Below are 14941 nucleotides of genomic sequence, written 5' to 3'. Positions count from 1 at the left end.
CATTACACATTACATTTATTGGTACACTTAAAGCAAACAATACAGTTACATTTATCATTGGGATCTTGTACCTTTACATGATATATCTTGGTTCTTGTGTTTTCCCCATGCCCCTGCCCTCCCTTAACCCCCTTCACCCTTCCCTATTTACAAAGACTTTGTTTCCATTTTTTTCATTTTTCACATTTTTTCTTTTCCCTTATTTCCTTTCTCCTCCCCTTCCCATTTCCCCTTTAGCCATTTTCTTCCTATTTCACACTCTCAATTATACCATTTGAACCTTATTTACACTTTTAGTTTTTCAGACCAGAGAAACTGTTTGGTATTTACTCAAATGTACCCTATTTATTTCACTTAAGAGTATGGCCTTAATGTGCATCCATTTAGCTATAAATGTCTCTAGTTGAAAATTTCTATCAAAAGTATATCCATGGGCCAGGGATATAGCTCAGTGGTACAGGACCTGCCGGGGGCAGGGGGGAGAGAGAGAGAGAGAGAGAGAGAGAAAGAGGGAGAGGGAGGGAGAGGGAAATACCCAGAAGAATAACCATAGACAGGGCCGAATATCAGATCTGGAAGACAGGTTTGCAGTTAGTGATCATCAAGTGAAAGACTTCTTAAAAATAGTAAGGACTACAGAAATCAATCCAATAGCAGCTAGATGATGCAAAGAAGAATAATGTAAGAATCAATGAAAAAGCAGAACATAGCACAAAGGACTTTTTTTTTTTAAACTGTTTACAGAAGCAATGGCATGAAAAAAATATGACATACAGATAAGTGAGGCTCAAGGAATTTCAATTGGCCATGATCAGCAAACAAAACAAAACTAAGACATATAATAGTCAAGATTCCAGAAATTCAACACAAAAACAGAATGTTAATGTTACACAAAAGAAACAAATCACCTATAAAGGAAAGACCACTAGAATCACAGCAGGGTTCTAACCCAAACCTTTAAGTTAAGAAGAGCTTAGAGTGAAGTATTTGAGCTAAAAGAAAACCACCTTCAACACAGATTGATGTACCCACAAAATTACTTTCAAAATCAAGGGAGAAATAAGATAATCTCATGATAAAAACACCTGAAGAAATTCATGACCACCAAACCATCACTTTAAAACTGTCTGAAGGTTATTTTAAAAAATGACAACAGGGCCAGGGATTTAGCTCTGTGGCATCACACCTGCCTCACAAATGCGAGGTCATATGTTCAATCCCCAGTACAAGAAAAAAAAAAAGAAAGAAAGAAAAAAAAAGAAAGAAAGAAAGCAAATGACAAAAACAATAATTCCATGAGTCCAAATAGAATGAATCCACCAGGCAAGGTAAGCAACTAAACAGAAGGGAAAAAAAGGGAGCCAACAACAGCAAAATAATGTGACAAGGATAAGTCAATGCACATCAGTTATATCTATCAATGTAAATGTCTCAATTCACCAATCAAAAGAATCAGATTCACAGAATGGATCAAGAAACAAGATCCAACAATATGCTGCATACAAGAAACACATTTACCTAAAAAAGAAATGAATAAACAAAAAGTCAAAGGATGAAAAACAATACTCCATACTACGAGAAAATAGAAAAAAGCAGAGGTAACTATCCTATTTGCATACAAAATGGATTTCAAACCAAGACTGATCAGAAGAAATAAGGAAGGTTACTACATACTTGTTGAGGAAACAATCCAAGAATAAGAGATAACACTCATAAATATATATACCCCAAATACTAGCCCACATAGCTATATAAAACAAAGAATAATGGATAGGAAAAATCAAATAAGCGCTAACACATTTGTCATGGGAGACAGCAATACCTCATTATCACAAATAGGTCAACCAGACAAAAAATCAACAAAGAAATGTTAGAGTTGAGCCAAACCTTTAAACAAATGGACTTAGTAGATATGTATAGAGTATTCCACCCCACAACAAGAAAATACACACTTTTCTACACCTTTCCCCAAAATAAACTGCATACTATCCCATAGAACATGCTTAAGTAAATGCAAAGGTACTGAAATTATCCAATGAATATTATCAGTTCCTAGTACAATAAAAGTGGAAATCAATGACAAAAGAAACTAGAAAAGCTTCTCAAACACATGGAAATTAAATAATACCCTCCTGAACAACTAATGGGGCACAGATGAAATTAAAGAAGAAATTAGTTTCTACAATTAAATAATAATGTCAATATAACATACAAATTTTATGGGATGCAATAAAAGCAGTCCTAAGAGGGAAATCTATCGCAGTGAATTTCCACATCAGGAAAGCAGAGCAAGCTCAAATAAATAATCTAATGTTGAACCTCAAGACTCTAGTAAAAAAGGGGGCAAGTTAAACCCAAAGCACATACAAGGGGGAAATTATAAACATCAGAGGATAATGCAATTGAGACTAAGATTACAAAAAATTAATGAATTGAAGACGTGGTTCTTTGAAAGATTAAATGAAATAGACAAATCTTTGGCCAATCTTATATAAAAAGGAAAAGACTCAAATCCATGCAATTAGGAATGAAAAGGGTAAAATCAAAATGGAGCCTGAAGAAATCCAGAATATAATCAACACTTACTTCAAGAACTTGTACTCCAATAAAATGGAAAACTCAGAGATAATGGACATATTCCTTAATATCTATGAATTACCAAAGCTGAATCAAGATGATATAAAAGTTCTAAATAACCTGATGTCAATGAAATTGAAGAAATAATTGGAAAACTACCAACAAAGAAAAGATGTACTGCTGAATTCTACATGAGATCTAGAGAAGATCTAATGCCACTATTCCTCAAATTCTTTAATGAAATTAAAAGGGAAGCGATACTCACAAACTTATCCCTGGAAGCAAGCATTATGCTGATACAAAAACTAGAGAAGGACCCAACTGAAAAAGAGAACTATAGGGTAAGCTCCTTAATAAACATAGATTGAAAAATTTTCAGTAAGATACTGATAAACAGAATGAAGCAAATCATCAAGATGCTTATATAACGTGACCAAATAGGATTCATCCTAAGGACGCATGGATGGTTCTACATATGCAAATTTAAAAATTTAATACACCACATTAACAGAACCAAGAACAAAAACTACATGATCATCTCAGTAGACACAGAAAAAGTCCAACGCCAATTCATGATTAAAAAAAAAACCCCACAGAAAATTGGAATAAGGTGTTTTATCTCAATCTGAAAAAAGCCATCCATGAAAAACCAACAGCCAACATCATACTAAATGCTCAAAAACTGAAACTTTTACTCTAAAATCAGAAACAAGACAAGGATGTCCAGGGTCACCACTCCTATTCAATACAGTTCTGGAGATATTAGCCAGAGCATTTAGACAATAGAAAGAAATAAAAGAAATAAGGATAGGAAAGGAAGAAGTTAAATTATCATTATTTGCATGATATACAGATACTGTTTCCTAACAGAACATCAAGGCCAAGATTCCATAAAAACCCGTATGCCTACCAGTTTCTATAATCCTCACACTGTTAGGCTGCATAAATCATCCTGTCCTCGGTATCAAAAGTCTGTCTTATTGAAAGCAATTTTTCCTTCAGTGAGACAGTAATTATAACATCAGTCTGCTGGAGAAGAGTATTCATATATTCTCAGACTTGGAGGAGGGAGCAATAAAGAAACTAACCAAAAAGGAAAAACACCTGCCTGGCTTGAGTTTCTGTTGTTGTTGTTGTTTTGTTTTGTTTTGAAAACACTTCCTTAGCATAGCATAAGGAGGAAATGCCAGGAAATACCAGGATGCCCACCAGTGGGCACGTATCTGTTCTAGTCTCATTTGGGGATAGTGAACGTCCAGGGTAGGAAGTTGTCCACATGCTGCCCTTTTGCCCTCAGCAAATTTGTCAGTTTTATAGGAATGACAAACATTAATTAGTTAGTATACAACAGTGCTTGGAAACCACAAGAATTTTGATTTAAGAAGAAATTGTAAAAAAAAAAAAATACAAAAACTGAAAAAAGCAGATTGAAAACCATAATGTATGATTTTCAAAGTGTGGTCCCCAGATCAGCAGCATCAGCATCACTTGTGAACGGATGTGAGCCACCCCAGAACTCCTGACCCAGAGACACATCTGAAAACTGGGCAGGTATCAATTAGCAGGTGTAACACGTAGAAAACATACACTCTTAAACTGTTTGGAACATTCACAAATAATGACCATTTACTTGGCAACAAAGAAACTGTTGAAGAAAACTCTATTTGGGTTAGAATTTGCTAGGGCCGAGTTTTAATTTTACTTCCATGGCTATGACGGAGAAAAACTAGAATGGGTCCAAAGAGTCTACGCAACTCATCAACACAATTCATAGATGTTAAGGAACAAAGTTTCCACTCCTGTAACTTCAGTATGTGAATTAAATCAAGAATACCTTAGATATTGAAATGAGTACTGCCCTCAACAGATAAATAGGATGTGCTTGACAATGAAAGAAATCCCAAGGACTCTGCACTGAACAGTTCGGAAAGAGTCAGCTCTAACTCATAAACTCCTAACTGCTGGATTCTTCCCCAAACTCTTCTTGTTTTTTAACTAAAGAGGATAGATAATAACTACTTTGGTATAGTAAGAACACAAAGTATTTCAGAATGATAAAATCATTTCCTACAAAAGTTTTATTTTCTTGCCAGTACCTTCTTTTATTTTAAACCAAGCTTGCTTTCTTTGATTTATAATTTTTTTTCTGAAATCAACACAAATTCAGAAAATTTATATCACCCAGGTCATATTAACTGACTCAAATGCAATGACAGCAAACAATCTTTTTAAAAAAATCCTTGCATTGGAAGATAACACTCCAGAAGAAATCATAAACATGTTAAATAAAATTTTTTATAAACTAGTGACACCTCAAAAGTTACTTAGCAGAACAACATACAAACAAAACAAATTATGGCATATTCATAGCTTAAAATGAGTAAAATGTGCATGTATAAATTTTAAAGCTAGTAATGAGTAATAGAGGCAAATGAGCAGAATGATTTATATAAATTCAGGAAACACGAAACAGTATTATGTTTTGATGGATATGTACATAGGTATATAATTGTATAACAACATGAAATGAAATGTAAAAATCTCAACTTCCATGCAACAGGATCAAGTATACAAGATGTTTTAACTGCACCTAATGTTTGATTTCTTTTGTTTAAAAACTCTAGTAAATATAACAAAATACCAAGTTTGAAAAAGGGGATATAGATTTTTTATTTTCTGTATGTTTGAAATATTCATGACTTTAAACAAATTAAGAACATGAAGACAACAAAATCCCTGCATATTAAAATCTGAGACACCAAGAAGCCCAGAGGAAATGTACAGCCTCAAAACAAAATTATTAGAAAACAGGAATTAAAAATAAATTTTACAAACTGACAAAGAATAAAGGAAAAAATTAAAACCATAATATAAAAAAATTTAGTAACAAAACACATCTCAAGAACTTCTGATGTTGCCTGATATTAACACACACACACACACACACACACACACACACACACCTCAGACCAGTGGCTCTCACATTTCTGGTCTCAGAACACCTTCAGATATATTTTTTAAAACTTTTCATTTTTAAATTTCTATTCAGCGTATAGCTGAAGGGTAGGATAGAAGATATAAAAGATGGGTAAAAGGAAATTATACCTAAAAATTGTCCTATTAAGACTACAACTTCCAGGCCCAGCTGAAATTATCCAAGGTGATCCGTATCAGCATTGCTTTGGGTTAAATTTAGGCTCCTACCAAACCCATCACACCCCAAACTCCTCAGTAATACTGAAAATGCATCAATTGTCCTAATCGAGAAAGTAAGGAGCAAGAGTTTGATCCTAAGATAAAGATAAACGAACAGATTGAGCAAACCCAAAATATTAATTGCCCATACCCTCCCCCAAAGAATAATGCCAGTACCTTTCTAATGCGCCAGCACCTTTCCGGGGATGCGGCCACCTTTTCCAAGGCTTTGCACCCCTTCAAGGTAAGTATAAATGTTCCCAGGTCCAAAGTAAAATGCGTCTCATTTCTGAGTGCCTGCACATCACTCAAGTGTATCCTAAATCTCTAATAAATCCTTCCCATGCCTCTTACTGATGTGTCCAGAACTTTTTCCCCAATAGGATTCAACAAACCTGCTACAAAAAAGTGGGTTAAGTTATTTCACCTTGGGGAAACCTCTCAGACCCAGCTGGTGACACTTTCTCTCGATGAGCCAGCAACAGGAGGTAAAAGAGATATCCACAGGGTGACTTCGGGAGTTCAGCCAAAGGCTTTTCAGTTTTTTGGTTTTTTTCTTACCTACTTCTCTCAACACCTTGACCTCTAAAACATAGTTTATCATTTTTTGTTTTGTTTTGTTTTTGGTACCGGGGATTGAACTCGGGTCCTTGTGCTTGCAAGGCAGGCCACCGAACCGCTGAGCTAAATCCCCGGCCCTAGTTTATCATTTTTTTTCCTTTTTCTCCCTTCCTATCTACAAACTTCTGTAGCCTTAGGATTCTTCCTTTGCAGCAGTTAGAGACTCCTAAGTCCCGAGAAAATGAATACTTACAAGAGAACCAAAGATGAGAGGCGATTGCTCCTTCTGATGCAATATGGGGAAAGTCTGGAGGAGTTCCAGGCGGCGGCCTCACTCGGTGATCCTTTATGTCAGCACCACAACCTGTCCGAGTTAGATGGGACTCTGACAATCTGGCTTGCCCAGGAAGACAAAGTAAGGATGAGGCCCCATCGAGCATCTTGAGCAGTTTCTCGTGCAACCGGCAATGGAAACCCTGATTTTGAGACACGGTGGAGACAACTGATCTCCAGGTGAATGCAATTTCCAAAAGCACACACACTTGTGGGTCCTAAACCTTTTAGTCTGAGGAAAGTCTTTGAAACTGCTGTCTCTTTCAAAACCTAAGTGCAAAAGCTCAGTACACCCGATAGCGATATAGGGTGTATGACCTAGGGATGATATAGGACCACTACATCATGTAAAGGAAATGTTATGACTCCCAACCTGTTAGATAACCAAATGCTGAGTTCTTGTTCTCTAAAAGCAAAGAATGAATTCCAGGAACAACAGAGGTTAAGAGTGGGGAGAATTCATTGGGGGAAAGACAGCTCCTGCCTAAGAGGGACAGGAGAGAACACCAGGAAAGTGGGTCGTCCAGGACTCTGGTTCTCAGGGTACTTTTATAGGGCAAAGAAGCCACAAGGTGAGGCAGGCACAAAGTGGGACAAAACTATAGTCAACTAAGATCCAAAGGAAAGTCACAAGGTGAGTATGAGGTGGGACAAACTATGGTCAACCATTTATAGGGCAAAGAAGCCACAAGGTGAGGCAGGCACAAAGTGGGACAAAACTATAGTCAACTAATAAGATCCAAAGGAAAGTCACAAGGTGAGTATGAGGTGGGACAAACTATGGTCAACCGATAAGATTATAAGTACAGTTGCTTAGGATCAAATGGGAAAGCAAGTCCCAGAAAGCATGCAGGATCAGGGACCCCGCGTCAAGCTCTGCCTGTATGCGTTGTTTCCTGGAGCCTCTTGTGGCTGCCTCTGTGATGCTGGTTCTCTTCCATCTTACTTGGTTCCAGCATTATAATTTTAGCCTCAAGTTTACCTATCTAAAATGGTATGTGATCTGTAATAGCTAAATGACATCTCTGGACCTTTCAAACCCTCTGTGAGTTCCTTGTGTGTGCTATAGGTGCCTAGATATAAAGATCTTTGCAGTAGATTTTTTTTTTCAGTACCAGGAATTGAACTCAGGACCTTGCACTTGCCAGGCAGGCATTGTGTGCAGATTTTTGAGTCCAATTCAGCTCTTGTGTAAAACTCCTCTTGCTTTCAATATCTTGTTAATAAATGTTGGAAAAGCTATGTGCTTGGAACAAGGATGCTTGTTCTGGACAGGAGCGACAGGTTTCTGTATGACTAGAAGGTAGTTGGTGACAGAAAACAGGGCAGAGCTGCCAATGCTGGGTAATGGGGCTGAGCTGCCGACTGTGACGGTTCAGACTCTGGGGTAACAGGATGGAGTTGCCCCTGGTTGTGAGAAAAAGGGCAAGTTGCACACGCAGCATGACCCTGGTACCAGGAGGACGGTACACACACCCTGACCTCAGGGACCTAAATAGGATCCAGTCTTTTCCTTTTCTATTTCCAAAGGTGCATGAGACTCTTTTACGGCTATAGGTAACTCTGTGTCCCCAAAATGTCACCTTTAGGTTATATTTTATGACGTTTGGGCTGATTTAAAATAAGATTTTAAAAGATTGATTTTTCCCCCCCAAGTAAATTAAAGACTGAAATGACAAGGCCTCAGTGCTCTTCTCCCTCCTGATTCCTACCGGTTATAAAACCGTGTGAACACAAAGGTACTTAAGAGTAGCTTGAAGTATTAAAGAAAATCCTATTATGACTTAATAAAAGAAGAGATAATAACTCCTGGAAAAAATTCTGACTAGCCTATTTATAGTTATAAACCTAAAGCTCTAAGACTATAATCTAGCATGGCCAATACACCTAAGATTAAACTTAATTGTTTTATGTGTTTTATATGTTTTGTCTTCCTGTTAATGTTTTAATAAAAGTTACCTACAGCTACCTCATAAAAAAAAATTAGGGGCCTCAGAACTTTTTATTTATTTATTTATTTATTTGCCCTTTATAGACTTCAGGTTCTGTTAAGGTTTTCCATTAAACAAAATTATATAAACATTCAAGGGTAGCCAAACTCAAGGCATTAGAGGGTAAAAACCATTAGGCTCAAGGCTTACATGAAACTTAAGATAACAGCCTTCATTTGTAACATAAAGTTAATGTAATTTAGGTCTTATGTACGTTTCTGTGTAACTCTCAAGTGTGTCATCCTCTAAAAAGCATTCTATTTAATTTGACTTATAGACACTTATGTTAGCCCAAATATTTTGTTCACGTGGTTTAACAGTGAGTTAAACATCAAGATGTCTTTAAAGTTGATGACGTGTTTCTATCCAGATTGTTAGACAAGACAGTTTTTCAAAGAAATTTGTTTTATAAATGCCATGTCTATTGTTTCTGTGTACAATTAACTTCCACAAGCTTTTCCTTGAATAAATATAATTTTTGGGGAAAATGAGAACCAAGACCTGTCATGTAAAGATACAAGATCCCAATGATGAATGTAACTGTAGTGTATACCTAAAAAGTACCAATAAACCCAATGAGAAAAAAAAGGCTATGCTTTGGTTCTCATGAGTCAACTAAAAAAAACTGCTAAAAATGAGAAAATAAGTATAAATAAGATTAGTGCTTATAAATGATTATAACATTTAATCCATCAATTAATTGCTAAATATAAATTCGTGTTCTTGGCTTAAGGCTTATAAAAAGATATTTTGGTCTATCAAACGTTTTCATAAATTACTAATATATGTGTTTAAGACTACTTTCTTAAAGTTGAAGGTCTATAATTTTATATTAAAAATAATTAAGAATGTCCCCTAATGAGATTCAATGGGCCTAGGGAATTACTGGCCGGAACTCCCCTCTGGCTGGAAATACACTGCCTCTGTGAACCTTTTCAGCTTTCTCCACTGATGAGGCTTCTCCAGTTCTTTCCCAGTCTTACTGTGGAACACCCCAAGAAATGCTATTAAAGAAATTACTATAGAAAGTTAAACTGGCTGTAGTTAAAAGGCTTTCTAAATACAGAGGAAAATACAGCAGCGACCAATGGGCAGTAGAGAGAAACTTCAAATACTTCTCCAATTACATATTCTGTTGTTTTAAAGATATCCCAACATATATACTAATTTGTTTGTTTTATTCTTAAAGTTTCAGTGTGCTGAAAACAAAGTTGTCATTGTTTCCTTTTCTGTAAGCATGTTTTTGGCCTATACCTGTACTGAGTCACCACTTTGAAGATAACAATATACAATATAACTATTGTTATTCCCTTTTTTTGGCTATGAAGATGTTTTATTTTTCATAAAAAAGAAAATACTCAGTTAAATTTACAAAAAGCAGATAAAAAAGGTTTTGTATTTGTTAGGTCTTTGGTTAAACTAAAATTACATTTAAATGTTGACTTATCAAATGGTATCAATACTCATGCCAAATAAATGACTATTAAAGTTTAAAACTATATATGTATAGATATAGATATGTTTGTGTATGTGAAATTAGAAATGTATATACATCTGAAGGCAAAATATGCTATAAAACTAAGCTTTTAAAGTTAAGCTTAATACCTGAATTAAAAGTTCATTTATATAATACACATTATATCTAGGACTTAGGCATACAAAATGATAAAAGTTTATGGTATCTCTTTAAATTTGGTCCTGCCATTCAAAATTTGATCTACATGTATTGACTTTGATCCAACGAGCATTTTGCTATATGTGAGATACACATATAAAAACGTCTACTTGTGGTCATGGTTTACTAAACTCATAAGAGTTCCACAGATGTCCTTTAATTATGTCAATGCAGTTATACCATAAAACCTTTTAAAGTAATCTAAACTTTAAGAGTAAAAGCTAAGGAAATACATATAAAGGTATTTGTATAGCTGTGATGCTAATTATTACTAATCTCATGGTATATTAAATGTATTTGTGTTTCCCAAATGTACAAGCAATCTAGGATATGGAACTTAAACACATTTTATCACATCACACTGACCTCCAAACAAAAATTCACTGATAAGACTTTAAATTTTACAATTATAATGATTATGTAATTGGATAATGATAGGCAGATGTGCATAAACATATACTTGAAGCAGACATCAGTAAACCATGAAGTATATCTGTAAACAAATACGTTTTTTTTTTTAATTGAGTTTATTGGTACATTTAGGGATACAGTACAGTTACATTCATTGTTGGGATCATGTACCTTTACATGGCAAGTCTTGATTCTCATTTTTTTCCCCTTACCTCTGCCCTCCCTTCACCCCCTCCTCCCCTCCCCATCTACAAACACTTTATTTTCATCTTTTCATTCTACAAATACGTTCTTTTTTAAAAGACATTGTTAAAAAATGTTTAGGTGAGAGTTTATGACATTTCATATCTTAGAGTTAGGTAAAGAAAACCAACTAAAAACCACTCTGTACTAAAATAGAAAATTAGATTATTTCTGAGATAATAGCAAAAACCTAATGGTTCTCATACAATTCATGATTATTGCGCTAAATGTTTGTTCTTGATTTCAAATTTTCCCTGAAAAACTTTTTTACTGTTACCTAGTAACATTCCATAGAAATCTGACTCCTAAGACACCCAGGATTGGTGAAAGAAACAGTCCTCTGGCCAACTCCGGACTTCGAAGTGCTCCACGTCCAGGCGACAGATGAATTTACCCTCCCACTTCAATACTAGTGTAGCTGATCTCCTAGGTGTTAAACAACTAAGGCTTCAGACATCAAAGCTGCAAAGGTAACTGGGCTATGAAGACTGCCAATATTTTGGCCCTTGCCCCACTCCCAAGATCAGCCAGAAGCCAGGATGGGAATGGATCCCTAACGGGTCCTGATTATTGCGCTAAATGTTTGTTCTTGATTTCAAATTTTCCCTGAAAAACTTTTTTACTGTTACCTAGTAACATTCCATAGAAATCTGACTCCTAAGACACCCAGGATTGGTGAAAGAAACAGTCCTCTGGCCAACTCCGGACTTCGAAGTGCTCCACGTCCAGGCGACAGATGAATTTACCCTCCCACTTCAGTACTAGTGTAGCTGATCTCCTAGGTGTTAAACAACTAAGGCTTCAGACATCCAAGCTGCAAAGGTAACTGGGCTATGAAGACTGCCACTATTTTGGCCCTTGCCCCACTCCCAAGATCAGCCAGAAGCCAGGATGGGAATGGATCCCTCTAACGGGTCCTACAATTCCAATGAGTCACCGACTTCCTGAGCAGGATGACTGAAAAGGTCCCTGAAAAGGGAAGTGTCCCGTGGTTCTAAAAGAACTAAGTGGTCAACAAAGACCATGAGCCCTCCTGGCAGATGACACAAGTAATCAGAGGAAACAATCAGAAGAGTTAGGAGGCCCTGCCCATGGCCCCAAAGTATTGCCTGAGAATCCTGAACTGACCTTAGCAAATTAGATACATTAATACAGGCTAATTCTGGTGAACAGATGTCTCACTTTACGTTAAACACCCAGCAGGAAAGTATAATCAAAAGTATACAAAACAGCGGCATTGCTTTAAATGTCCAAGTCTCTTCACTATATGCTTTAATGAGGTAACTTTTTGAAATTGGACAGTTTAGTTATTTGAAATATACAAGGAAACTCTGGCTTCTCCCAGACATGTCCTTGGAAAGAGTAGCCATTTCAAATATTATGGATATTCTTTAATGCTATGACCAACGTCAGTAAGCTTTCATCATAATTTGGACTTGGAAACTATCAGGAACTTCGCACAGTTAAAGACTCACTCGTTAATCGTGGTCTTTGCAGGGTTCGTTTATCCATGCCTTACTTTGTAACAGTGGGAAATACTGGTGAACTGAGTCATACAGATCTTCCAAAGGTTGATGTTTCATTACACTTATCAACACATCACATTGATTAGTACCTCCTTAGATCTCATCAGCAATACATTCTCAGGTGACTGCGATACTGTTTTACTGGAAGTGAGTGGTGCTAAAAATGCAGTAAGAGTACAGTGTATTAGCACCATTTGAAGTCTGGTTGGAGACTTGCTGAGACACCATCGGTGTAGATGTCAGCATGGTGAAAAAGGAAAACATTTCTTACCCTGAAAGCTGTGAGCTGGAAAGCCCCTGGATGGGGATGCACAGTGGTCCACAGACCACACTTTTGAGAACCACTGAGGTAGACAATCCCTTAAAGAGTACCATTAAGGAAAAATGCAAACTATGCATTACCATCAGGAACAAATAGTCATATAATGAAAATTACTGATTTTCTACCTGTAGTGTGAAAAATTCTAGTAACTTAAAACAAACATTTACACATACATATGCAAGAATGTATATCTACAAATGAATATAAATATCGCAATCAAGCCAGATAGCTTAAGTTGAGGGTTAGAATTTTGGTTCCTCTTAGAAGCTGAGACCTTAGAAAGCCCTAAGACATAAGCATTCTTCTCCCATCCAATTATCTCATAAAAATTAAATGAATTGTCAGTTTTAAAATGTCTGGTATGTAAAGGTACAAGTTCCCAATGATGAATGTAAATATACTGTATACCTAAAATGTACCAATGAAAGAATTTAAGAGAAAAAACAAGTCTGATATGAAGCCAGGCACGGTGGCACACATCTGTAACCCCAGCACCCAAGAGGCCCACACAGGATGATCACCACCGAGTTCAAGGCAGCCTGTGTCACGTAGAGGTACAAAGCCAGCCTGAACAACACAGTGAGGCCCTGTCCCAAGGGCAAAGAGTGATGTGACAACCTGTACAAGCGATGTCACCTGTCTCACAGCAATCTGATCAATGTTAAATGTACAATTGTCCACAGAAGTACAGATGACCAACAACTGAATGATAAGAGAAAAATCTACCAATCTGTAGAAGAGCCTGAATGTGGTCTCCTTTCCCAACCATAGTCTTACAACCTGTACAAGCGATGTCACCTGTCTCACAGCAATCTGATCAATGTTAAATGTACAATTGTTCACGGAAGTACAGATGACCAACAGCTGAATGATAAGAGAAAAATCTACCAATCTGTAGAATAGCCTGAATGTGGTCTCCTTTCCCAACCATAGTCTCAACTCTGCTCTGTGGAACCTACCTCATCTCTCATCCAGAAGGGATCTCCAGTTCTTTCACCATCCACAAGTAGAAGTCCAGTACAGCCCAGTATAAGAACTTGTTTCCCACCTGCCCTCCGTTCAGATGAGGCTACTGGCCTTAGTGGCAACTTAAAAACATTACCTGATCTCGAACGTTCCCACTGTCCTACCTTCTCTAGGGACCTGGGTGATGAAGGGGGCTATGAACAATCGTCTCTTACTGGCAGATGGCAGTGCAGCCCTCTGTGATCAGTTTCTCCCACCCACTCTGTGTGGAGCAGACCTTACATGTGGCAATGCCCACATGCAGTCTTTGTCCCAGGATGGAAGACATATGGAAACATTCGATTCCACCTTCTGGGCAGCAGCTGCCCACAGCTGTACACCACCGCATAACCTCTCGTTTCAGACAGCTCCAGCCTAGATGCCTTGCACAGGACTGCTGTTCCAGAAGTGGATTTGTTTCGTGATACCCAACTGAAGGGTCCAGCATCCCTCTTGCTCCCTCCACGCCTCTCCAACCTCTTTGGAGGGGTCACAAGTATGCTCCAGTACCACTCCTTCTGGGACAGCTGGGAAGGTGGCCAGCTGGGATGGACGCAGTGTATCCATCATTCTTCCTTTCTTCATCCAAGGTAACTACAGCACTGGGAGTTTCCAACCTAATGGGAAGCGGACTTGAGAGCACAGAGCTCCCTTTGCGAAGCGGATCACAGAATGGGAGTGTGATAAGCTTTTCCTACGCAACTGTGGGGAAAAAGAAGCAGGCCAAACAGATGCAAGGACCAGTAACAAAACTTTCCACAGGAATTTAGGCAAGAATCATTAAAAATTACAGTCACCCCAAACTAGAATAGACAATGTCGTGAACTTACATGATTGAGTCTCAGGGGCACAAACTAATATGAGGTTGGACTATGACGCAGGAGTCCCTAGCAATTACTTTATTGCAAAAATTTAAACACAGAGAGGGTGAAAAATAATTCAATCACACAATTCTGACTCTCATCTCTGAAAAGACAGCAGAGTAGCAAGAGACTGCACGATGCACAATGGGACCTGTGTTTCAGATGGTGCACAAGAGCACTTTTACAATGGAAAAGGAAAGAGGAGGAAGGCTGATGACTCTCTCAGGCCTGCAGATCAG

The sequence above is a fragment of the Fukomys damarensis genome, unplaced genomic scaffold (genome assembly GCF_012274545.1).
Source record: "Fukomys damarensis isolate Sample0158 unplaced genomic scaffold, DMR_v1.0_HiC HiC_scaffold_21, whole genome shotgun sequence".
Classification (NCBI taxonomy): Eukaryota; Metazoa; Chordata; class Mammalia; order Rodentia; family Bathyergidae; genus Fukomys; species Fukomys damarensis.
This window is presented reverse-complemented; position numbering follows the sequence as displayed.